Source organism: Canis lupus, chromosome 17 (assembly GCF_003254725.2).
Source record: "Canis lupus dingo isolate Sandy chromosome 17, ASM325472v2, whole genome shotgun sequence".
NCBI classification, from domain to species: domain Eukaryota; kingdom Metazoa; phylum Chordata; class Mammalia; order Carnivora; family Canidae; genus Canis; species Canis lupus.
The window spans coordinates 17,561,180-17,584,754 of record NC_064259.1 but is presented as its reverse complement, the minus strand read 5'-3'; the positions used below and the strand labels follow the sequence as shown (position 1 = coordinate 17,584,754).

At 40.5% G+C, this 23,575-nt stretch overlaps 3 long non-coding RNA genes across 6 annotated transcripts in view; 2 read left to right on the top strand and 1 right to left on the bottom strand.

Moving 5' to 3' along the window:
- The first annotated feature begins 3,879 nt into the window (after positions 1-3,879).
- LOC112664733 (uncharacterized) lies at positions 3,880-15,206 on the top strand. The gene is made up of 4 exons (XR_004806335.2): positions 3,880-4,014; positions 4,858-4,901; positions 13,083-13,158; positions 13,993-15,206. It is a non-coding gene; the product is annotated as an uncharacterized LOC112664733 (long non-coding RNA).
- LOC112664731 (uncharacterized) overlaps positions 12,802-23,575 on the bottom strand; it is a 23,989-nt gene continuing 13,215 nt past the window's right edge. The window contains exons 3-5 of one of the 4 annotated variants that reach the window (XR_003139915.3): positions 20,949-21,129; positions 19,473-19,615; positions 12,802-14,401 (exon numbers count right to left, since the gene is read on the bottom strand). This is a non-coding gene — a long non-coding RNA (uncharacterized LOC112664731). Of the gene's footprint in view, positions 14,402-14,495; positions 14,620-19,458; positions 19,616-20,948; positions 21,130-23,575 lie in introns of those variants that run through there. The other 3 variants (XR_003139916.3, XR_003139913.3, XR_003139914.3) reach the window with 3 other exon arrangements.
- LOC125752810 (uncharacterized) overlaps positions 21,679-23,575 on the top strand; it is a 160,521-nt gene continuing 158,624 nt past the window's right edge. Inside the window, exon 1 of the long non-coding RNA XR_007403173.1 lies at positions 21,679-21,792. This is a non-coding gene — a long non-coding RNA (uncharacterized LOC125752810). The remainder of the gene's footprint in view (positions 21,793-23,575) is intronic.

Sequence of the window (23,575 nt, the reverse complement as noted above, 5' to 3'; positions counted from 1 at the left end):
GATTCGATCCCGGGTCTCCAGGATCGCGCCCTGGGCCAAAGGCAGGCGCCAAACCGCTGCGCCACCCAGGGATCCCCACATTTACTTTTAATGTCTGTATTTACCTCATTGCAGATCATTGACAAGTAGATTACACACTGGCTTTAGTTCACAGACCACTCTTTGAGTAGCATAACTACAGACAGGGAGCAGTTCAGGAGGACATCATGTTGTCATTTGCCCTTCTTCATGCATTTCTCAACAAAACTTAGAAAATTGGAGGGAGCTTTCTCATAATGTGCAGACTGTCTTATGTTCCAACTTCTTGATTTTAGGCTGATCACAGGAGAATTGATGAGCAGAATCTGGGAGTCACCACCTCTCCTCTTAGAATCTACTAGTTGCTGCAAGGGGTTGTAGGTTCCTTTCATGTTGTTTCTAGGGTCATTTAGTCCAGGGCCTGGTGGGGAGGATGCAGACAGAGTTGACTTGAAGTATTGTAAGTTCTTACATACTTAGTGTTGATATCATGGTTCTCCAAGGTGCAGTATTCTTGGAAGGGTATAAAGAAGAAGTGACTCTTAAAATAGTTTTAAGTCACCCCCTTTATGAAATTCTCAGTGATATCATCTGCATCTTACAGGTAAAGAAAGAGTGTCATACTAATTAAGAAACTCTCTTGGGTGAAAAGATAAGAAAAAGGATTCTAAAATTCTGAATAGATTTTTTTTCCCCCAGGATTTTAAAAGCTAGAAAACAAAACCGCTTTCAAATTTTGGAGGAGGGTGGCTTTTTATGATCTAGAATTTCTTAATAAATGTAACCATATATTTTATTTTATTTTAAAAAATACTTATTTGAGGGAGAGAGAGTGAGTGTGCACACAAGCAGAAGGAAAAGAGGTAGAGGGAAGGAGAATCTGAAGCACATTCTATGCTAAGCATGGAGCCCCATGTGAGACTTGATCTCAAGACCCTAAGATAATGACCTGAGCTGAAATCAAGAGTGAGATGCCCAACCAACTTCCAACCAAGGGCCCCTAACTATATATTTCAAAGACTATAAATATATATATTTTTATAAATGATTTCCTTTTGAAATTAAATAATCCAAAATGCAATGGATTATGTAACGTCTAGGCGTAATATTGCTCTCAAACCATAGTTGCCTTTGTGCAAAATGAGGAAAAAAGTGCATTCCATTCCAGACTCTACCTATGGACCTGACATGAGAGGACTGGCCTTGGGAGCATTCAGGGGCAAGGTCTCTAGGGAAGAAAATGTGGACTCTCTACTTCTCATGTCTAATTTGGCCACAGAGCAGAATTTTGCAAAATCAAAATGCAGGGAAATCAACTAATTGTTGACATCTTGCCAGCTGTGGAGTATATTCACTAAGGAATTAGAGCTGGCAAATAAAGTCCTGCTGCTTATGTCCAGATCTATTTGTCTGAAAAGAATCATTCCTACAAAAAAAAAAAAAAAATCCAAAGAGCAAACAACAGCAACATCCAACAAACTGAACAAGAAATATAAAAGCCACCCAATAGTCATTTCTCCTGCTTTTCCTTCAAAATACCAGTGTTTATTTAATAGACCCACAGTCCTAGGATGGAAACAAACAGATCAATCACTAGGGTGTTCTATTGTGCCCATCATCCTGACGTCTGTTGATGGTATTTATCTGAGTTTGAAAGTCATCACACGGGCACAGGTGCAGCTGATGTGGCATGACATTGGTGTTATATAAAGGGCTGTGAGTGACAGCATGAAGGTAGAGGAAATTATGCTTGAGCGCTCCAGGCAGCCAGCCCACCTCACAGCCCTCCTGCCACCCTCTGCCTTACCAGAGTCACCTCCTGGTCACGGCCACCATGTCTCATCATTGACTTCAATAGCAGTTGGCACTCTGCTTGCCTCCTGCTCTGCCTGTGGCTAAGACTGAGAGGAATATCTAATGGGCCCATCTTTTTCTGCTGGGATGAGCTCATTCTCGTGTCCCTCCCTAGCATGGAGCTGTGCTTATTTCTTAGACTAAAAATTTCCAGGGAAAGAGTCTGCTCATATCCAGAAGACAGAGGCTAGGGCTTGAGTTTTATAAGCTAAACAAAGCTCTCACACAAAGTAGAGACATAAGGACACTAAAGGGTGTGGGTCTTCAGCATTTTAAACATGGATTTGTGAATGGAGGAGAATATCTACCACGAGGAGCCACATCAAGGTGTGTACTTTATGTAGGTTAAATAGATTAAATGTCACAGAAAGCTTGAGCTTGTCCAAGTATGCTGGTGGGCTGGTTGCTTGAGTTGAAAGCTACTCCTTAGGGATTTGGGCAAGATCATCATGGACAGTGGGCATAGTCAGCAACATTTTGGTGATGAGCAAATAGTTGCCATTTTCCCCGGGTCTCAGAATTAAAGCTATTATAGGAGAGTTCTAGACTCCTAAAATTATTGCAGCTCAAATTCAATTTGTATCAACATCATTTTTCTTATCTATAAAATGGGTTGGCTTTGATGCATGTAAAGGCTCACTAGGTAACTCACTAGGTTTTGTGAAACATGGTATGAGGTGGGTTGTATGTACACAAGCAGTTTGGGTGCGGGGTATGAATGGGGTTAGGTGTCCTGTAGGACCCTGAGAGGGGTACTGGAAATTTCATCTGGGCTGCTGTATACATATTGTAAAGCTTGCCCACTGTCCGCCTTCAGGGGGACTTTTCTTGGGATCAAAACTCTTGATAGTTTTTAAAGTAGCATCATACATTCCTTCACTTAGTTATTCCCTCAATCATTGATTCTTGCATTATTTAATTCAGTAATTCAACAGATATTTACATGTGTAAACAGTTCGTTAACCCTTCTCACAGAGATATGTATGGGGCCCCCAGCTTAAGTTCTCCTGGAAGGTTTACCTACCCTGTTCATTCAATTGTTCATTTAATAACATTTTTACCCTCTGGAGTTTGCACCCTCCTACACAGCTCTTTAGAAGAACTCAAATTCTTTGCCTAGAATGTCTGGTGTACAGCTGGGATGATTCATGGCTGCTTAGGAGACACTTAAGCTGGAGGCTTTTTCCAGAGCCAGGCAGAAGGTTTGCCTCACAGGGTCCTCCAGAAGGATGGGTGTCTCTTTGCTTTGGAAGAGATACACTAGGAAAAAAGGGCAATGTTTCCTGCCTTAAAAACCTCTCTCTAGATATTTCGTAGGTCACGGCTATATATCTGTGAAAGCATGAAGCAGGAGAAGCAGAGTCATTGTGTCATTGAGTTAGCTTTACCATTGTTAATCACCCACCTTTATTATTGTCCACCTCATGTTATCAAATCCTACTTCCCTATTATTTTCCTGGTACTCAATTCTTTGGACTTCAGCTCACATTTGCCTCTCCCAGGAAACTCCCTGATTATGGCAGATTGATTATGTATGGCCCTTCTGAGCATCACCATCCTTTAGTACTTGTCTGCATATTTCATGGAGACTTCATGGGTCATAGAGGACATATTGTCTCTCTGTCTAGACTTTGGTCTCCTTGGAGAGCAAACATTAAGTGCTGTCCCTCTTTTTCTATTCTTGAACAGTGGACACATTGTTCCATGGCACTACTGACTTGATGATACTTCAGTGGGGCAGGTAGGTAGTTGGATCACACTCAGAGGTTACTTCAGGGGGCTTTCTGTACAGGTAAAACCTTAACCCCTGTGGCAGTAAGGCCCATCTTCTGCCGTTTCCATGCTATATGTTTCTTGTTACTGGTGCCCTGAGGGCTCCTGCCGTATCTCCCCAGATTTTCCTGTTGGTACTTTGCATATGTCAATGTGCCTGCAGACACTGCTCTGCTATGATGTCACAATTGCAACTTGATGAGAGCAATTTTCCTAAATGAAACAATCCTGGTGATTAGCTCTAGCTCTCTTCTGCCAGCCAGTACAGCTGGGATGGGCTGCAGTGTCTACACACACACATATGCACGCACACACAGAGCCTGAGGGTCCAGTTTCCTGGGTGCTCTAGGATCCACCAGAGCTCCCTCTGTAAGCCCTCCCTCCCTTCCTGAGTTAACAGCAGTGTCCCAGATACATGCATAACAGGTTTCCAATTTATTTCTTTTCAACAGCCCTTGGCAAACATTTCTTCCCCCCCTTTCTCTTTTTATTGCTTGCCTTTACTTTATCTGCTAAATCCCTGCTTGTGGGTCTCCAGCTGCCTTTATAGCACCTGGCCCTGTTAATATCTCTGTGTTGTTGCAGTTGCTGCCCTTGGGGTCTTAATGAGGAGCAGGTGGATATTATCAGGTCACTTTCAGGAAAGAGGATAGGAAGGGAACCTATTACCAACCAACACATTATATAGGTTATCTCATTTAAAACCATCCTTGTGCAGTAAACATTATTTCCCTTACTTTATGATGAGAAAAACTATCCCCAGGAAAGTCCCTAAATATCATTCTTTTGAAATTCCCTATAAGAGTCAATCTCTCTTGTGTTCAAGTTCTTTCAATGGAGTCCGAGGATCTAATGTCGAATAAAGATCACGTTCCTTAGCCTGGTATTCAAAATCCCTTATGGCCTGGCCCTCATCTACGTTTTCTGTCTCATTCCTCACTACTTAACATTCAGTCATAATCAAATTGACTTTTTCACTCTTCTGCATAAGTACCTGACTCTTCTCCACCTCCATACCTTTGCTCCTGCGATTCTCCCCTTTACAATGCTCTCCTCAAACTATTTTTCCCACATATACAGATTATGCTTAACATTTAAGAAGCAGCTCAAAAATCACAGGCTCCACGTAGACTTAACTAACTTCCCCAGTTGGAAATAATTGTTCCCCACTCTACCAACCATGTCAACTAACCTGCATCTCTCTCCTACTAGTATTCCTTATCATGGGTCCGTCTGAAGCTGTGATCTCTTTGAAGGTGAGAATCACCCGCCGGTTTTAATTTATCATTTCACAATCTGACCAGGGCAGTGCCTTTCTCAGAGTTGATGCATTAAAAAAATAGTGTTGAATTGATGATTTGGGGAAAGTCACTTCATTTTCTAACTACCATCTCCATCTGTGGTTAATAACTAGTATTAATTAAGATATTTCTGACTAAAACTTATAAAAAAAATCAGTGCTAAATGATTAGGTTCCGAAAATTTTGCTTAATGAGGCTAGTTCTTTCATACTTCCCAAATAGTTTATCTTCAGTGACTATCTTTGAATTTGGTTAAGTGGATATGGTTCTCCTTTAATGTAAATTTAAAGTTTCACAATAGTCAAAAATTCTTTCCTTCAGAATAGGACATATGCAAATCAGGTTTAAAGTAGGCTAATCCCTTTATCCATAGACAATTGGTTATGCAAAAATATACACATGAAATATGAAATACGCTTACTGGAGAACTTGTTTAGTATTAACTTACCTCTCTTGACCTCCATTTAACAATTCATTTAATCAACAAACATTTATATGTGTAGTCATATATCTTTCCTAAGTTTCAGACCTGCATATTCAATTAACAACAGCTCTGTTGGAACCCAGGAAACCTAAAATTGAATTTATAATCCATACCCCTGTCCAACCACGAAGTCAAGCCATATACGACCTGCCGAGATCATATAGCAATGCCCACCCATCTTCTTAGTGAATCTGGTAATTATCCTCTATATTTCCTCTTACCTCTTTTTCCTTAATCCTTCCCAACCAACCAAGTACTTAGTATTATTGATTATCCTGCAGAAGTATCTGTAATATATTGCTGTTTTTCTTTACCTCCACTGCTACTGAGTGTAGCTTTTTTGAATAAAAAACAAAGAAATGGCTAATTGGCCAGTATCTTCAACAATAAAGTATTCAGTGTCTATGATGTCCTGACAACATACCAGGTCCTTTATGGATGCTATCTCATTTAACACTCACAAAAACCCCTTAAAAGGAAGTAATTTCAAACAAATTTCTTCTTAAAAGAGGAGATTAAGACTTACAAAGTTGGGCTGCCTAACGGTTCATGACTGGATAGGTGGCAAAATGGGATTTAAAGTGAGTCTCTGAGACTCTGAAGCCTAATCTCTTTTGCTGTGCAATATTGCCTCTCAGGGAAGAAAATGATAGTTTTGATTAAAAACATTCATCAGTTTGTTCAGCAGGTCTTTTGAACATGCATATGTGCTTGGCTTTGTATTAGGCTGATGACACGGTGATACAGTCCTAGAGGGGCTTCCAGGGACATCAACAGTGGCTAGGCTGTGCTTCTGTTACAGATAAATGGAATGTCTTGGTCACTTTGAGAACACCCATTGTCCTGCTCACTCACACCATTTGCCTACTGATAGGTGGCTCAGGGCTCTGCTTTGTGTCCTTCCCTTCCTCATCCCAAGGCCCAGAGTGATGGAGCAGCTAAGTTCTAGAATATTGCTGGTTATCTTGACAGTGGGAAAATAGAGTTTGGGGGAGCAAGTGCTACTCTTAACGCTTCTAACCATGAGTGTTGTCATCTGGTTTGAATCACATTCTTCACTGGCCAAAGAAAGCCACAAGCAGGAAAGCAGGAAGGTATAAGGGAGGCAGTAAATACTGTTGAACAGGAACACAGTTTACCACAGGTAGAAAACACATAAATATGTAAAGGCAGTCACCCACATACTACTGGAAGAGGAAGCTTTAGTCTCCTTTCCCTTCTTAAATGTCCTGAAAAGGAAAACTTGCTAAAATGCCTGATAATTTTTCAAGGCACTAACTCCTGCTGCCCTGAGGTAATGAGACTGGGATAGAGCTTATCCTTAAGGAAAGAGCTAGCTTGTGTCCCTTTCATTATATTCCACAATATTTGATAGAAGTGGCAAACCAAGGTGGCACCTTCTTTGGTGCCCAGCCATCCATTTTTTTTTCTCCTTGGTCAGGTCTTCTTTATATGGCTGATAAGATGATTCTAGGTGGCTAAGTTTAGGCTTCACAGAGATGAGGGGGCACTGTGAGGCTTAAACCAAACTCACCCATTTTTGAGGGGAGCTCAGCACTGGACAGTGAGCCTGAATTCAGCACTGGGACACTCTCTGAGCCAACAGTGGAATAATACTTTGTTACCCATATGGCTACAGTTCCTCAAGACTTGTCTCTGCCAGATTATCATTGGGGAGAAGCCCTGATTAATAGGATTCATTTTTTTTTCTTTTTTGGACTCTTGCCTTAATACCATCCAATTCCCATCAGTATTCTAAAATGTGCCTATGGAAGCATACACACATTTTATGGATACAGAGGAAAACAAAATGACCAATATATCTTTCAGGTAATAGGGAAGGGAAGGATGAGTTTCCTAGGTCCTGAAGAATGGGAAGAAGGAGCAGGGCAGAAGACATACAAGAATCAAGAAAGAGCATAGTATCCTAGGTGGATAACATGAGAAGATACTGGATTAATAACAAAGGCTTTTTGGTGGGATTTATCAAAAACAGAAGCTGGAAAACCAGACTATTAAAGGTGCTAGATGATAAAAATCTTAAATCTTTTTTTCTTTTTCACTTCAAAATTTCTAGTACTTATTATGCTATCTAGGATAGAATATTCAGGGAGTGAATTAGTGAATGGAAGAATAACAAGTATCATGTGTATAGGTTATTTACTCTACATGGGCATGAGATCATTATAACTGCATGGACTCATTATAGTGAATTAGTATTGGTATGCCCATAGTAAAGATAGGAAAACTGAGGCTTAGCAATATTAAGCTTTTGATGTATTATGCATCTATTGAGATACCTTTGGCTGCAAGTAAGGGTATATTTGTGAGATAATAAATAAAAAATACATATATTGGTCTCTGCTCCAGTTCCTGACACAGAGCTCCAAAAACCCTGATAATTTTCTAAGTGATAAGAGCACCAGGGCCATCTTGTGTTGTGATGTTTGGTCTTTGACTCTGGTTCCTGACACAGAGTTTCTGAATCCCTTGGAATTTTTGGTGGAATAGTAGTGATTTGGTTCTAATGAGATGACTCTCAGGGGGCTCCCATTTCAGGACTGCTCATAAGAAAGACCAAACCATGTTTAGAATCTTAGAATTTTCAGCATTCTCTGCCCTTGTCCAGAGAAGAGAGAAGGGCTAGAAATGGAGTTGGCAATTAATCATGCCAAGTGAGGAATACTCCATAAAATCCCAATAGTAGGGAGGATTTGGAGAGCTTTCAGGTTGAAGTGTTTTTGTAAGTTCCATGAGCCATTCTGTAAATCAGTCAAATGCAAGGAAAGGTCATTATAATCTCTGACCACAGCCAGGGGATAACCGGGGCTTGAACAGATATCTGTAGGGAGTGGCAGTTCTGTGGGACTGAGTCCTTAATGTGTAGGATCTGACATTGTTTCTAGATAAATAGTGTCAGAAAGTGCCAGATGTACTTGTCTAAAGAAGTCTCAAATAATGACAAAAAAAATGACATGTTTATTATTTCTTATGAAAAGAATTATGGTGGTATTCCATCCAGGGTTAATTTTTCAGCTCCCAGGCCCTTTCTACTCTTCCATTCTTGGCCCTTGCTTTTTCTCCCTGTGATTACAAAATGACTGCCACAGTTCCAGACATCACATGAACCATGATGATGTCAGCTGACAAAAAGGGAACCGTGATGATGTCTGCATGTCCTTCTTAGGAAAGAAATTCTTCTTAGCTAACTATCTTTAGAAAAATATCTCATTAGGCTCTTTGGTGTGGCCACGAGGGTGTAATCTATTTGTAAATAGCAAAACACAGAGCAATACATGGCTCCGTTTATGGTGCTAGGTAAAATCTGGGGTTGGCGGGAGCAGAGAAGTATGAGAGAGAAAGGGAAGAGATGAAAACAAAAAGAACAGTGAGCTGAGTGACATTACAGGGGATCTGGGAGGTTGAAGAAAGGTTTTGAGAGTTTAAGATGTTTTTAGTTTTGAAATTTAATGTCTTTATATTTCTGTCTTCTATAATCCCTCCATTTTCCTTACTATTCTCTAAAGACTGAAGCATATGTAAATTCTATCTGTTTGTTTTGGAGACAAAGTTGAGAAAAGGGACCACATTCCCTGGCCTTAGTTGGTTTAAAGCTCTGAATTTAGAATAATTCTGGGAAGATTTAGGATTCACTAGTTACAGGAACTTGAGGATATGCACTGAAAGTCATCAGAAATCTTGAGGAAGATGTTGGAACTTCCATAGGCTATGAGATAGAGCCCTGGGATGATTTTATTTAATTTTCAGAAGACAGGAAGGCCTCATGACATGTGGGTCATATACAAAATGTTGCATTAAGTATTCCTAAATGTCAATCTTTGCTCATATTTCTGATAATTCCCTATGTATAAATTCCCATAAGAGCAATTACTGGTCTAGAGGTTGTGGACATATAGAAAGCCCTAAAAATGCATTGCCATTTGCTGTGACAGGGCTCACTTCCCCATGCCCTTGCCAACATGGCAAGGTATTGTGATGTTTCAGAAACTTTGAAGGTTTTAAGTGCCTGGGCACTGACCCTGAGAAAATGTCCATGTTTTCTTCTGCAAATCCCTGTCCACCTGCAGCCCCAACCAGTATCTCTTGTCTGGGGGTTTTTGATTATATCCCCTATCTGAAAGGGGCAGAAAATGTGTGAGTAGGAGGAAGGAGGGAGCAGGGGACAAATGAAGGATCCAGGATAGTTTGTGTCTAAGAAGGATGAAAGTAGGGGATCCCTGGGTGGCTCAGTGGTTTAGTGCCCAGGGTGTAATCCTGGAGACCTGGGATCGAGTGCCCACGTCGGGCTCCCTGCATGAAGCCTGCTTCTCCCTCTGCCTGTGTCTCTGCCTCTTTCTTTCTCTGTGTGCCTCTCATGAATAAACAAATAAAATCTTTAAAAAAAAAAAAAAGGAAGGATGAAAGTAGTAAATGGCTCAGTCTTAAAGGAAACTAGCCCTGTTTTGTGAGAAATTGCATTTCTGAGAAGGATCTTTAAGGCTGAGATAGATATGTTAACCCCAAACTTGAGGTTAGATGCTGTCTCTAAAGGGTCTTCTAATTCCCTACCTCCAACCATCTCTAGTGTCTGCAAGCTACACGCATACTACAGTCCCGTGCCACTTTCTGAGGTTACAAAGCTATTGTTTTGTCCTGAAAATGCAGATTGCATGGTAAGATTTCATCAAAGCTCATTCCTCCTGAGTAGCTTTGAGGGTAGGACCCAGAGTGCCAAGGAGTAGGGTGAAGGACTCCTTTTTCACTGACTAGCACTCTTCCTTTTTAGAAGAAATTCATTTTGCCTTTGGCCACTTGGATTAAAGACAGATCTACTCACAGGAAGCAGAATCCAGCACAGCACTAGAGGCCTGGGCTGTATTTTGGCTCCAGGGGAGAAACCTAATGAGGGATAATGCTGGGAAAAATTAACTGATCAGGTGGTATTTTATTTCTTTTCTACATCTGTTGCTGTATGAGTGCCGTGTGCATCTGGGGGACAGAGCAGGGCATGAGAAAAGCTGCTGGGCACCAGATAACTGGAGGTCCTTCTGCAGAGAATTTCCCTGTTTCCTGTGACGCAGTCCTCAGAGGAAGTTCACCCAGCTTCAAAATCCAGTTTGTGAAAATTCACTTAAAGTTTGGGTGAGATTTGGGGATTATTCATTTTAGGATATGCCACTACTGATATGTCGTCGTGTTTATAATCACCATCTTCTCCATTTCTCTTAGAAACATAGAAGCCCGGAGTTAATTTACAAACAACTGGCGCTTCTGTTCCTCAGTCCATGATGACAAAGTAGCGTGAGGGCAAGAACCTTCTTGTCCATTCACCTGCACAACCCTAGTGTTCTTACAAGGAACCAATGAATGAACACATGCACAGATGAATAGTGTAATAGCATTATTCAGGCAAGGTGTCTCTTTTGTTTCATTTAACTTTAATTGTTTTCCTTTTCAATTTTAGCTCTCCACTCCCCTTGCCTAGGCACGCTCTCCAGTGGATGTAATAAATGTCCTCCCAATTCAGATTCCATGTTGATTTATTCATCTCTGGGGCCTTAAAAAATCTTTTGATACGTATATTTAATTCATATAAATAATATTGATTAAATCCCTCTCTTTTTACTTATTATCGTCCTGTTATTCTATCCAAAACTAGTTGATGATTTCTGACTGTTGCCAAGTATTTCACCATGAGCTTATACCATGTTTCCTGTAACTATTTTCTAGTCATGGGCATCTGAGTTGCCCTCAGCTTCCTGTTGTCACAAATAATGTGGCCATCCTCGTAAATGTCTCCTTGTGGACCTATGAGAGGGTGACTCCGGGATATCCACTCAGGGATGGCATGACTTGGGGCCACGGTCTATGCATATGTTTAATTTCACTAAATTTTGCTGGATTCTCTCCAGGAAGTCACCAGCAGTGCATGAATATTTCTATTTGCAACATTTCGTTTTTCCTACTTATCATTTTTTTTGCTTTGCAAAGTGATACTCACTGATAACTACTGGGTGCGAGCATCTATTATTAGCTCTTGGATCCCCTCTGAGGTGCCTATTCTTATCCTTTGTCTATATTGTATTGGATTTGTTATCTTTTCTAGATGATTTATAGAAATTCTTCATGTATCTAAATAGTAATTCTTTATTAATATCTTCTTCCAGGCTTTTCTTGTTATTGACTTTGCAGAGTGACATTTGAGGTACAGGAATCGTTTTTTGTTTAGATTTTCCCTTCATGGTTTATGTATTTTGAGTTTTGTTTAACAAAGCCTTTCTCACTATAAGGTAAATACCTGTCCAATCTTACGTAAATATATGTTCTACTACATTTCCTCTGTTAACTTAATACTATTGCCTTTCACAATGTTTTCTTAACCCACATATATGTCTGAAAGTGGTATATGACAGACACAGCATCACAAACCAATGAAAAAATGAATAGATCATTTAGTAAGTGTTGGGAAGAGTTAGATCGTTTTGATAAGAAAAGAAACTCCAAGTGTATTGAAGACCTGTCTCCTTTTCCGTGTATATTCTATCTTCTACTATTGGTTGTTCCATTCGCTGTCTTTTTTTATAGTGTATATTGTGTTCAGATATCTCACCTCTCTCTAGAGCTCACCTTATATACCCTAGGGACCTAGCTGCTTTGACTAGTAATGCCATCAGGATGGAGGCACAAACCTTAGGTCCTAGATTGTTCCTCGTGGCATGTTTAGGAAGATGTGGAGGCATTGGTGTTGATATTTATGCTTAATCATCCCTTGTACTCTTTCCCAGAGAATTCCCCATGCTCCCTATTCCAGGGTATTCCCTGCCCACTGTGGTAATGTGTGGGCTGGTTAGGGAGATATAAGCAACTGCATTCCTGTGTTAAACCTTGTGTGAAAACAAGCCAGGAAATGATATGCTGGAACCATACTGGGGTTCAGAGTGGGATACCAGCTCTTTTCTCATTGAGTCCTGGCCTGCCCCATTATAGGCCTCTGCCCAAATTCAACTACTAATCTTCTGTCTTCCTGGACACTTCACACACACTTTGCTTAGTTTTTAAGTACCCACCCCCCTTAAATGTACAAGCTTCTTTTTTCTCTTCTGGTGTCTTCATAGTTGGTTGGGGAGGGTGCCAGCAGCTGGTATTTGTTGGCCACGAGGTTAAGAACTGGAAGCCTGTCAGAAACTATCTCACTGGGCATCTGATATTGGAGATTTGTGCATGTCAAGAATAACTGTACAATCCTTTATGAGATTTTACTATATTTGTTTTCTTCAGATTGCATTTGTCATCTTTTAAGTTAAAAAAAAACCTTCTGATATTTAGTCTTACTTGTTGGACGCATGATTATAACAACAGGTTTATTGAAAGTAATAATGTCAAACTGAAGAGTAATCTCCATGAAATTCTGTGTACTCATAATTAATCATTAATTTGGTCACTGAACATCTTTGTAAGAGCAGTAGTTTGTCTTATTTTAAAATGTGGAAACCGGGGCAAAGCTGCAAGTCACATTCTCAAAACCATAATAGGTATTGGTGTGACTTCCTGAGACATAATTGTGGAGGTCTCTGTTAAAAACCTTGTATTTCAATAACATGCCATGGGGTCTCTTGGCTAAGTCTTGCAGCCACCCTGGTTCTATTTTTCAGGCTGATGGAAACTGTATTCGACATGTAGCTTTCAGTAGGAAGGATCAACCCATTGCCTGTATCATCCCCACTTAAGGTAAGTTGTGTGGGGAAAGAGCCTAGGAATGGAAACCCATAGACATGGCTCCCAGTCGTGGAAGTCACTTTTAGCCGGTGGCCACCTGAATGCATGATTTTAGGCTAGTTTATTATCTTCTCTGGGACTTACATTTCTGATCTGCTAATGAGGAAGCTGACTTGATACATGTTCCTTGTCACTCATCTCTAAGGAGTTTGGGGAGTCTTTGATTGGGGGTGGAGGGTCAGGCAGTCCCTGTCATCCATCCAGAAGAAATAAGTTTACTTCCCTTCCAGAAAATCTCAGCATCAGGCAGATGCTAAGGCTGAGATTCCTTTTGCCGTTGTGTGCCTAGCATGCATTAGGAACAGTCTATCCCTAGCTTTCTCCAATTTCTGCCCCAATTGCTTTAGCTCTCTTCTTTCCTGCCTTCACCCTTTGTAGCCACCATATAGCTTCCAGAGGCTGCTTTTGCACATGTGCAGCCTGGCACAGGGCCATGCCCACAGAAGGTGCTCATGCAATATCAGCTTGCAGTGTGCTCATGTATCCCATTTTTACAACTTTAATCTATTATTATCAACTCTATCAACACCTGGGCAAGTTTTCTTCCTTAAAATCCAGGCAGATGTTAACCTTCTAATGTTCCTCTTGTTGTGGAAGGAGCTTGAATGGGATAGGAGGAGACTGGATGATATCCAACCCTGGATGGAAGGAGGGGAAGGGGAGCAGAAGTGAGCAGAAAGCCTGCCCCAGGCAGAGAGCCTCTGATGCTGGTAGTCAGCAGGGAATAAGTGGAAATCTTAGCATTCCAGTTTTTTGAGTAATGGCTGAGCTCCTGTTGGGGCCCAGGTGACTGATCCCTGTCTGGAGGCAGCAGAGACGTAGAGGAGCTCTTTAAAACCGCGCAGCAGACGGCCACTCCATGGGAGTATCCATTTTGACAAAATAGACTGTGGATTTGTCCGAAGAACTCAGGCAGCAGGGATTGTGGCCTCCTCCTTGGTCTCATGCTTGAAGACTTTTTCTCCCAGTAATGAGAGTGCCGAGCGAGCAGGCCTTTCCCCGACAGTGCTGGCAGCAGGACAACTTGTGCCCGGGATGGATTTTTCTTCATTGATTCTAATCTTCTTCCTGACTGTCTGTCTTGGCTGCTTTGACATATTGAACACTGAATAGTCCCTGAGTAATTCTTGAACATTTGGGGATCGTTTTTATTTTTACAAGACAGTAGAATCCAATGGAGTGATTTATACATGTACTAGAAGAAAATGAAGAAAAAAATAACAAAGTGGTTTCATTCTGGGAATAAACACGGACTCAATGACGATTAAAAACCACACCAAACAAAAGGTTCGCACCCAATTTTCAATAATTCCATAATTTTGTAAGGATACACAGAATCATGTAGAGATGAACAGTAACGGATAAAGGGCTTTCACAGCTGTGGCTTCAACCATGATTGATGAGAAAATGCTACTGAAGGGAGAAAAGGAAAATGAATATTTATTAATGGAATAAAGTGTCGGGGGCTTAAAATCTAAGGAGATCCATCATTTCATATTCAAGGTTGGATGCATTCAAAACAGAAGGTTCAATACACTGGCCCCATAGCTGAGCGGTAGACCAGAAAAATTCACAGGCACTGCCATCGTTTGGACCATGGGGGACTTCCTGGGGATGTTATTCCCATTTCAGCCCCCATTAACATCACCTGAACAGGGCAACATTACATGAGTTATTACTCCAAGAATGCTGTGACAACAATTGCCTTCACATTTTAGAACACCCAGAGCTATGTGGTCTGGTCATTCACCCAGAAATTAATATATCATGTCTGCATACTTTCTCTGTATATGGTAGTTATGGCCTCTGTGCTGACAGCTTGGAAATTATTGGTAAGATTTTTTTTTCTACCATGACTTCATCAGTTCTCCCTTGTACCTTATAAGGGTAATATTTAGCCAACCAATAGTACCTCTTCAAATCTCCTTGCATATTTTCTCCCCATAGAAACTCTACCCTGTGCTTGTTCTCTTTAGGTTGGTCAATTAGTTAAAACTCAAAAAAAGGCTGTTTCCTTTTGGTGAAATGTTACTCACCTGACCTTAACATCTTTAAAAAAAAATTAAAATCGGAAATTCAAGGAAGGCATTGTGGATCTCTTTTGTGATGGTATTATTTCTCCATGTAAGCAGCTTGTTCAGACAATTAACAATAGTGATATTGTGCCTTATTTTGACAGGGAAGGAGAAATTGATTGATGGCATTTAACTGCCTTAATTTAACTTAAGGTATTGAAGTTGTATTGGAAATTTTCAGTATGTAGATTTCAGCAGGTGGGTATCCCCCAACCCTATCACCCCTATCCACATAACCATATGCACACAATGTCCTCAGCTCCCTACACTTCTCTTGGGACCTATATTACTTTATTATAGAATATGGCAGTGGTGGCTTATTGGTCCTATAAATCCACCTACACTGAGCTTTTGAAATCACTGTCCTGATAGATAGTCTGAATCTTTACACTGTCACACTTGTGTTATTTCTAGATATCACTTCTAGATGGCAAATCTTGGACTGCAGGTGCTGGCTTATACTGGTTGGTTGTATATGTTATACCAGAAGAAAAGCTGCTATTCTATTAGACAGTGTTTTTCAATTTATTTTAAACCGTTGATTCTACTAAATCCTTAGCAATAGATGTGAATGAGTTCTCTCTATTGGCCATCTTTGGGAGAAGGCCAAGAGAGTATAAATTTTATTGTTATATTTTATTGTTATTAGGTCATGTATACTTCCCACCTCCCAAGACTGGGAAGTTTAGTCTGCAGAAAAGGGCCAGACTGGAAGTAGATCCCCAACAAATATTTAATGGGTTAACTAATTAGTATGGTTTGTTATTTGGACAAAAAGCAATATTGGAGTTCTATCAGGGAAAAAAAGATTCACATCTACTCATAATTATGTAGCAATGGCCAGAAGGTATGTGTTCAGGGAGGCTGCAAATCTCAAGGATATAGTTGAAAAAGCCTCTGAGTTGAAAAACAAAACAAAACATGTTCTCTTCAGAGAGTTGTTTTGAGTGGCTACAAATAGGATATTGGGCAAATGAGCAAGAATGTTGAGCAATGAAGCTAGAAAAGAAAAGGTAGGGGCAAGACCCAGAATATTCTGGTAGTTTCTGGCTAACAACTTCCAATTGGGTCCTATAAGAAATGAAGCATTAAGGATCTATGAGCCCAAATTAAACAAACAATGCCTTATCAGATTTGCATTTTAGAAAGGTAACATTAATAATCATGGATGGAAGGTGGTGATAGTGGAGGAGGGAAAAATCGTAGAAGATTATTTCCATAAACTAAGGCAAAAGCCATATTGTTATGGACTTAGTTGTGTCTCCTCAAAATTCTTATGTTGAAGCCCTATTGAAGTACCTCAGAATGTGTATTTGGAGATAGGGTCTTTATATAAATACTTAAGTTAAATGAGGCTGTTAGGATAGGTTCCATTCACTCTGATACTTTTTTTTTTTTAAGATTTATTTATTTATTCTTGAGAGACCCACACACACAGAGGCAGAAACATAGGTAGAGGGAGAAACAGACTCCTTGCAGGGAGCTCGATGTGGGTCTCGATCCTGGATCCTGGGATCACACGCTGAATTGAAGGCAGACACTCAACCGCTGAGCCACCCAGGCATCCCTGACTGATGCTTTTAAAGAAGAAGTTAGGACACAAGAGACACACCAGGCAGGGCACGTCCAGAGGAAAGACCATGTGAGGGTAGCCATCTGCAAGGCAAGGAGAGCGACCTCAAGGGAATCCAAACCTGCTGACACCTTGATCTTGGACTTCCAGCCTCCAAAATTGTGAGAAAATAAAATTATGTTGTTTAAGCTGCTGAGTCTTTGATATTTTGTTATGGCAGCTATATTAGTCGGAGTTCTCTACAGAAGCAGAACCAACAGGATATATCTATTTACCTATCTACTTATTTATTTTAAGGAATTGGCTCATATAATTATGGAAGCTAAGAAGTCCTTGTAGCTGGCAAGATAGAGACCCAGGAGAGCCAATGGTGTAATTCCAGTTTGAGCCCAAAGGCCTAAGAACCAGGAGAGCAGATGGTTCAAGTTCGAGTCCAATAGCCAGCAGATTTGAGATCCAAGAAGAGCCAGTGTGTTTCAGTTCAAGTTCAAAGGCAGGAAAAAACTGATGTCTCAGACGCTTGGATGGTTCAGTGGTTGACAGTCTGCTTGCAGCTGAGGTCGTGATCCCGGGGTCCAGGGTTGGAGTCCCTCATCGGGCTCCTTGCAGGGAGCCTGCTTCTCCCTCTATGTCTCTGACTCTTTCTCTGTGTCTCTCATGAATAAATAAATAAATAAATCTTAAAAAACAAAACAAAACAACCCTGACATCTCACCTCGATCTGTTAGGCAGGAGGAGTTCAACCTTATTTGAGAAAAGGTCACCCTTCATGTTTATAAAGGCCTTGAACTGATTGGCTAAAGTCCACTCATATTGGGGAAGACCATCCACTTTACTCCGTCTGCTGCTTTAAATGTTAATCTCGTCCAAAACCAGCCTCCAGGACACACCCAGAATATGTTTGACTAAATATCTGGGCACCCCATGGTACAGTCAAGTTAACACATAAAATTAAACATCACAGCAGCCCCAGAAAACTAATACATGTAGCCATGGTCAAGAGAATATGCAAGAGGAGATGGGGTTGAAAAATATTCTAAGTGAAATCATAAGGACTTGGTGACTGATCGGATGTGAGGAGTAAAGTCAGTAATGAGTCAGTATTCTGATCCCAGATGATGGAGTGGGAGATGTGCAGGGAAAACACAACACAATGCACACCCACACATACACCCTCCTATACACCAACCTCTATTAGATATGCATAAAATTAAGGGGTAAATTGAGCTTTAATCACTTATCCAGACTTTGCCATTCTTTTTAGCTATTAGGGGCAAAGCTGTTTAACTGTAAGTGAGAATCCTTGCAAATTAACAATAAAGGTAGAGATGGTGTTAAACTCATAAGAGAGACCTTGAGATCTTTAATCAAAACCTCTGAACTCATTTTGCATAGATATCTGCTGTTGTTGCTGTATTTTTTTCCCCCAAGCCCACATCCAATGGGAAGCACTTTGCTTGAGGGGAATGTGAGTATAAGTATCTGTGTGCTGCATACAGGAGAGAGTTCTGATCAGGTGGATTAACCATATGTAGAAATGACTGCCGGTGCCCAGTTTTGGGAGGAGAGAGCAAAGCTATAGGAAATGCTACATGAACATAAAAACACAAAAATCTGAGGCCATTTTGACCAGGAAAAACTAGACACACATCCTCAGTGGTCCTGAGGTCATTCGTAACTGAGTCATCAGTAAAAGGCTATATATATGAAAGTCAGATCTAATTAGGCAAAGAAATAATGGGTAGGTTTTATAAATAATCAAAATACAAATGAGTTTTGCAGTAAAACTAAAATGTGATGTTACAGCCATTGGGGAGTAGAATGTTGGGTCCCAGAGTCCCCTCATGATTAGGCAAAAGGACCAGAGTGGAGGCAGTGAGTTAGGGAGAGACTTCAACGTGTGGCTCATCCTGGGGCCCAGACTTCCTTCTGCTGCACCTGCTACACAAGGTACTACTAAGGATGTCTGCCCTGAATCGTGCTGCCACCACTGATCATTGTTCTCTGCCATAAATTCCCAGCTCCACCCTCATGGTCTTTTGACTGGTGAAGGGATTTGATAAGCTTCAACAAACAGAAATGTATGGGAGAAATAAAAACACATCCTGTCCTAAAAGGCTTTGCCTTTCCTTGTTATTTCAAAAGCTGCAACTTCATGTTCAGTTCGATTGTTCTTCAGGTGGTTTCTTGGGTGGAATGAATTGGTTGGCAATCTCTCCCCAAACAGGTGAATAACTTAGTGTCCAGAGGCCATTAACATTCTGCTTGCAAGGGACTGCTCCCTATTTGGTCCTTAATTTGTTAGTATAATTTCAAGTGAAAACTCACAAAGAATTGCATTACAAGCAAAGTTATTTTTTTGGTAGAACTCACATGTGATACAGAGTGGCTGGTTTTACATAACTTCTGACTCAGTCTTTTATGAAATAAATTTATGCTTGATTAAAAGTCTATGTGTGTGGGGAGAAGGAAGGAGCACTGAGGTAGGATAAGGGAGTGGTGAACAGGTATAGATTCAGGGTAAGTCATTTGTCCAGTTCATAGAAAAGGCACTAGTAATATTTGTAAGAATTGTCTCATTATCATACATACATATGTACATACATGAAAGTATTTACCACGTGAATGAGTTTGGGAGCTGATCCTGTCTTGGTTGAACCTTTGGATAACTGCAGTCACTGTCTGTTGACCTTGATTGATCGCAGAGCTGTGAGTTAGGAAGATTTGGCTAAACCACACCTGAACTCCTGACCCAAAGATGCTGTGAGATAATACATGGGTATTGTATTAAGCTGCTAAGTTATGAGGTAATTGTCACATAGCAATAAATAACAAATATACCACCTAAGATTTTGGATAAGCATAACTTAAGTGAGGGCTAAGTCAATTATAGTGAAGATATTTCTGTTGATACTAAGCATATTCACCTTCAAAGTATCCTCCCCCATCTCCCACCCACACCTGCCACCTGCCCAGGAGTACACATGGCCACGTGGCTCATGATAGGTTGCTATGCCAAATCTGTTTACTTAGAATGAAGAAGCAAAGTGATGGTTAAAATTTTTGTCTTTGAAGATCCTTTTGGTTATACATTAATTTTGAGCTTTTTTTTTCATTTGTTTGTTTTGGTAAGAAATTAGGCCCAATCATCACTGCAAATGGTATCCAAAGCTGACAATGAATCAGTTAAGCCATATTTACTAGCCCATTTAGAGACACCAGGTCAAATAAACCATTAATATGAATGAGCCCTGCAATGATAGAAAAAAAATACAAGTTAAATCATGACCGCTCCTGCTTAAAGAAACTCTTTTTTTTTTTTTTTGTTCACACATCCAAATATGATAAATACTTCTTGGCACTTTTCCTGCTTAAGGCTTAAGATGGTCAGCGATCCTGAGGCTGTGATAATAGTCACACTGTTTATTTATTACTCTTTAGACTCAGATGGCAGTTCCAGGCCTCAGAGCTCTAGAAAAATGAGTATGGACATCTGGCCAGAAAATGACTCTCGTGTCATTATAAAGCTGGCTGGTTCTGGCATCTGCCTTTTTTTTCTTTTTCTTTTTTTTTTCTTTTCTCTTTCTTTCTTTTTTCTTTTCTTTTCTTTCTTTCTTTCTTTTTTTTTTTTTGTGAGCATGAATGATATTCTTTTTCCTTCTAGGGTGTGAGAAGACTGACATCCTACTCCCTATAGAAAACTTAGTCTAGAACAGTGTTGTCCAATAGAAATATAATGCAAGCCACAAATGCTATCCCCATATGTCATACTAAATTTTCTGGTAGCTACATTAAAAAAGTAAAAAGAAGCAGTTGAAATGAATATTAATAGTATATTTTACTTAACTGTACATATCCAATGTTTTATCACTTCAGCCTACAATCAATATAAAAAATCATTAATGAGATAGTTTACATTCCTAAATCTTCAAAGTCCAGTGTGGACTTCTATTGTATTCACAGCACGTTTTAATTCACACTACAAATGTTGCAGGTGCTCCACAACCACATATGGTTGATGGCTACTGTACTGGACCAGCCAGATCTAGAATGTGTGCAGAGCAGCCTATGCCTCTGGGCTGCTTAGAGCTTACCTGCATGCCATTTTTTGGTGTCCTAAGGAAATTCCATGTTCTTTCTGCCCCACAGCCTTCTTGCTCTGTGTCCTATGTCAGCTCTTTGAAAGTTTTGACTTTCTCATACTGTATAATTTGGCCACACTTGGGGATGATAATTCAACAGCGGCTTCTTGGGATGTTCCTCTAAAGCTCTCTTCTGAAACAGGAAACATAATAGGATATACGTTATGGCAACATTCAAACTGTTCATCAATTATCCATTACATCTGCCATCTCCCTTCTGCCAATCGAGGTAACTATGTTATTACAAAAAAAAATCTTATTTTAATTATAATCCAATCAGAAGATGCATCCATTATGTAGAGTGCTTTGGCATGTTCTAAGGATTTAATTTTTACCCAAATAGCAGAGCAAATGCTGCAGAGACAAAAGGGTTTGTTCATGTCTTCATGAATTCAGTCATTAAAAAAAATAGAGTGCACGCTATGTGGAGGCATGGTGTTCAGTGGGGGACACAAGTTATACAGACCATGGCTCCAGCTCTCATGAAACTCATCCTAAAAGGGGAGAACAACGTGGACAGATGCCAGTGTGGCCATGTGTTGCTAGGAGGGCTCTGACTGGGGGGACCAGGGAGATATCTTGGAGGAGGTGAAATTGCACTAAGTATGGAAAGCGTGGGTAGGATTTTGATGTGTCACCATGGATGAGAAAGGAGAGGCAGGGAGATTATTTCAAACAGAGACTGGCGTGATTCTGTGGTGCAGGGAGGTAAAACCACATGTTGAAAATATGCACAAGGATACATCTTTTTCACAGGTGAAATGGAGAGGGGGTCTGAGAACCCCGTGGTCAGTGAGTATGTACAACTAAATGTGCTGGACTGTGGTTGGATTTTTGTGCTGGATAGTAGACTGTATCTCATTTCTGGGCTGGGTGGAGCCATGGAAGATTCTAAGGGCTGTAAGAGGATCATAGCTGTGTTTTCGGGACAGACCTGACATGTGTGTGCATTTGTGTGCTGAAGTCTGGGGGAAAGTGGGGGGAGGGCTCTGAACACTTTGTCTCTCATGGGAACAAAAAATATTAAAGCAATGGGTTTATGCATTTTTTGACCTTTAAAAAATGGTATTTTCTGCAAACTCTCTCCTCCCCACCTTACCCTTGTTAAATATTTCATCTCAACTGGAAAATACCCACAACAATGATTTTTTTTATGGTTTTAGCCTTTCAGTAATAAACCAAAACAAACAGTAGGGAGCTTAAAAGGCCTTTCAGCTGAGAAAGATGAAAGCAGATGCCTCTGGTTTAGATTATTGTTAGAAAGTGCAAGGGTCCGTTTCTTCTGGAAATCCTGTGAGGAGGAGAGAGCAGGAGGAAGAGCTGCTGCCATGACCACCCCATCTCTGACCTGACATTTTGGTAGCATTTCTTACTTGCCCAGGGTTTATACGTGCACCCCAGAATCTCATTATCTGAAGCACAATCCTGCTTTCCCTCCCTGTAGCTAGAACCCATTTGTTTCTTGATGTGTAGGGAAAACCCCAGTGAGAAAGATGTAGAAATTGGGATTCATTTTTCACAAAACTATTGAGAAAACAGAGATGTCTTTATGACTTAATGCCCTAGGTACAGCCACAAAGTTACCTTCAGGCTGGAGGGATGGTTTCTCACTGCAGCTCTTTGTCCAGACCATTGATCTAAGATGCCTCTTGTCACTATGACCTTGAATTGCTCAGGGGTCTCATTTATAGCAACAGGCAAGCACATACTCCTTGTCTACTTACACAATTCCATCCCATGAGCCTTTGCTCCCTCCATTCCTCTCGCCCACCATAGCCTGCCAATTCATTTGTTTAGCCAAGATTTAATGAGAACCTACTGAGTGCAAGAGCTCAAGGATTCAGGGATGAATAAAACGTGGTCTTTCATGGGTTCCTGGGTAAGTACAAAGGTGTTAAAATAACTCATGGCAAGTGCCATGATTGGCAGCATATTCAAGGCTGCAAGGGCGCTCAGCCTAGCCTGCAAGGTCTCAGAAGAGAGGTTCTTCTCAATTAATAACCCAGGAGCTGACCCCCCACATTCAGCACATCTCCCCTGACCCGGTGTCTCCTTCCTCTGAGCATTGCCACTTGCCACATGCTTCTCAGTGTTACAGTTACATTTTAGACTATTGCCTATCTCTTTTTTGGAACAAACAAAGTAATGTATTTATGTATATTTTGACTTTTTAAAGAAGAACAATTTTGACAAGTTCCATATCGCTCGTCTTCATTAAATATTCTATATCATCTGAAGAGCACCTAATATCACTTTGTGGGGGTTCATTAAGATTGGGTCAGGTTAAATGAGTTCATTTTTTCATTTAATAACCACATTTTAAGCACCTCTGCATCTTGTGATGTTTAAAATGTGAACAAAGCAAATTATAGTTCCACTCTTGTAAAGCTTAAATGGTAGTGGTAGTATAAAACAGTAGATAAAAACAAAACAGCATAAAACCTGAAGAGAAGTACTATGAAACAAAATAATGAAAAATAAAGCTTTCAGGAGGTGGGCCTATGATATTTCTTCACTCACACTATACCCATTTTTGTCATTGTCTACATTGGTTACTTCCATGATCTGTAGGGAAGATT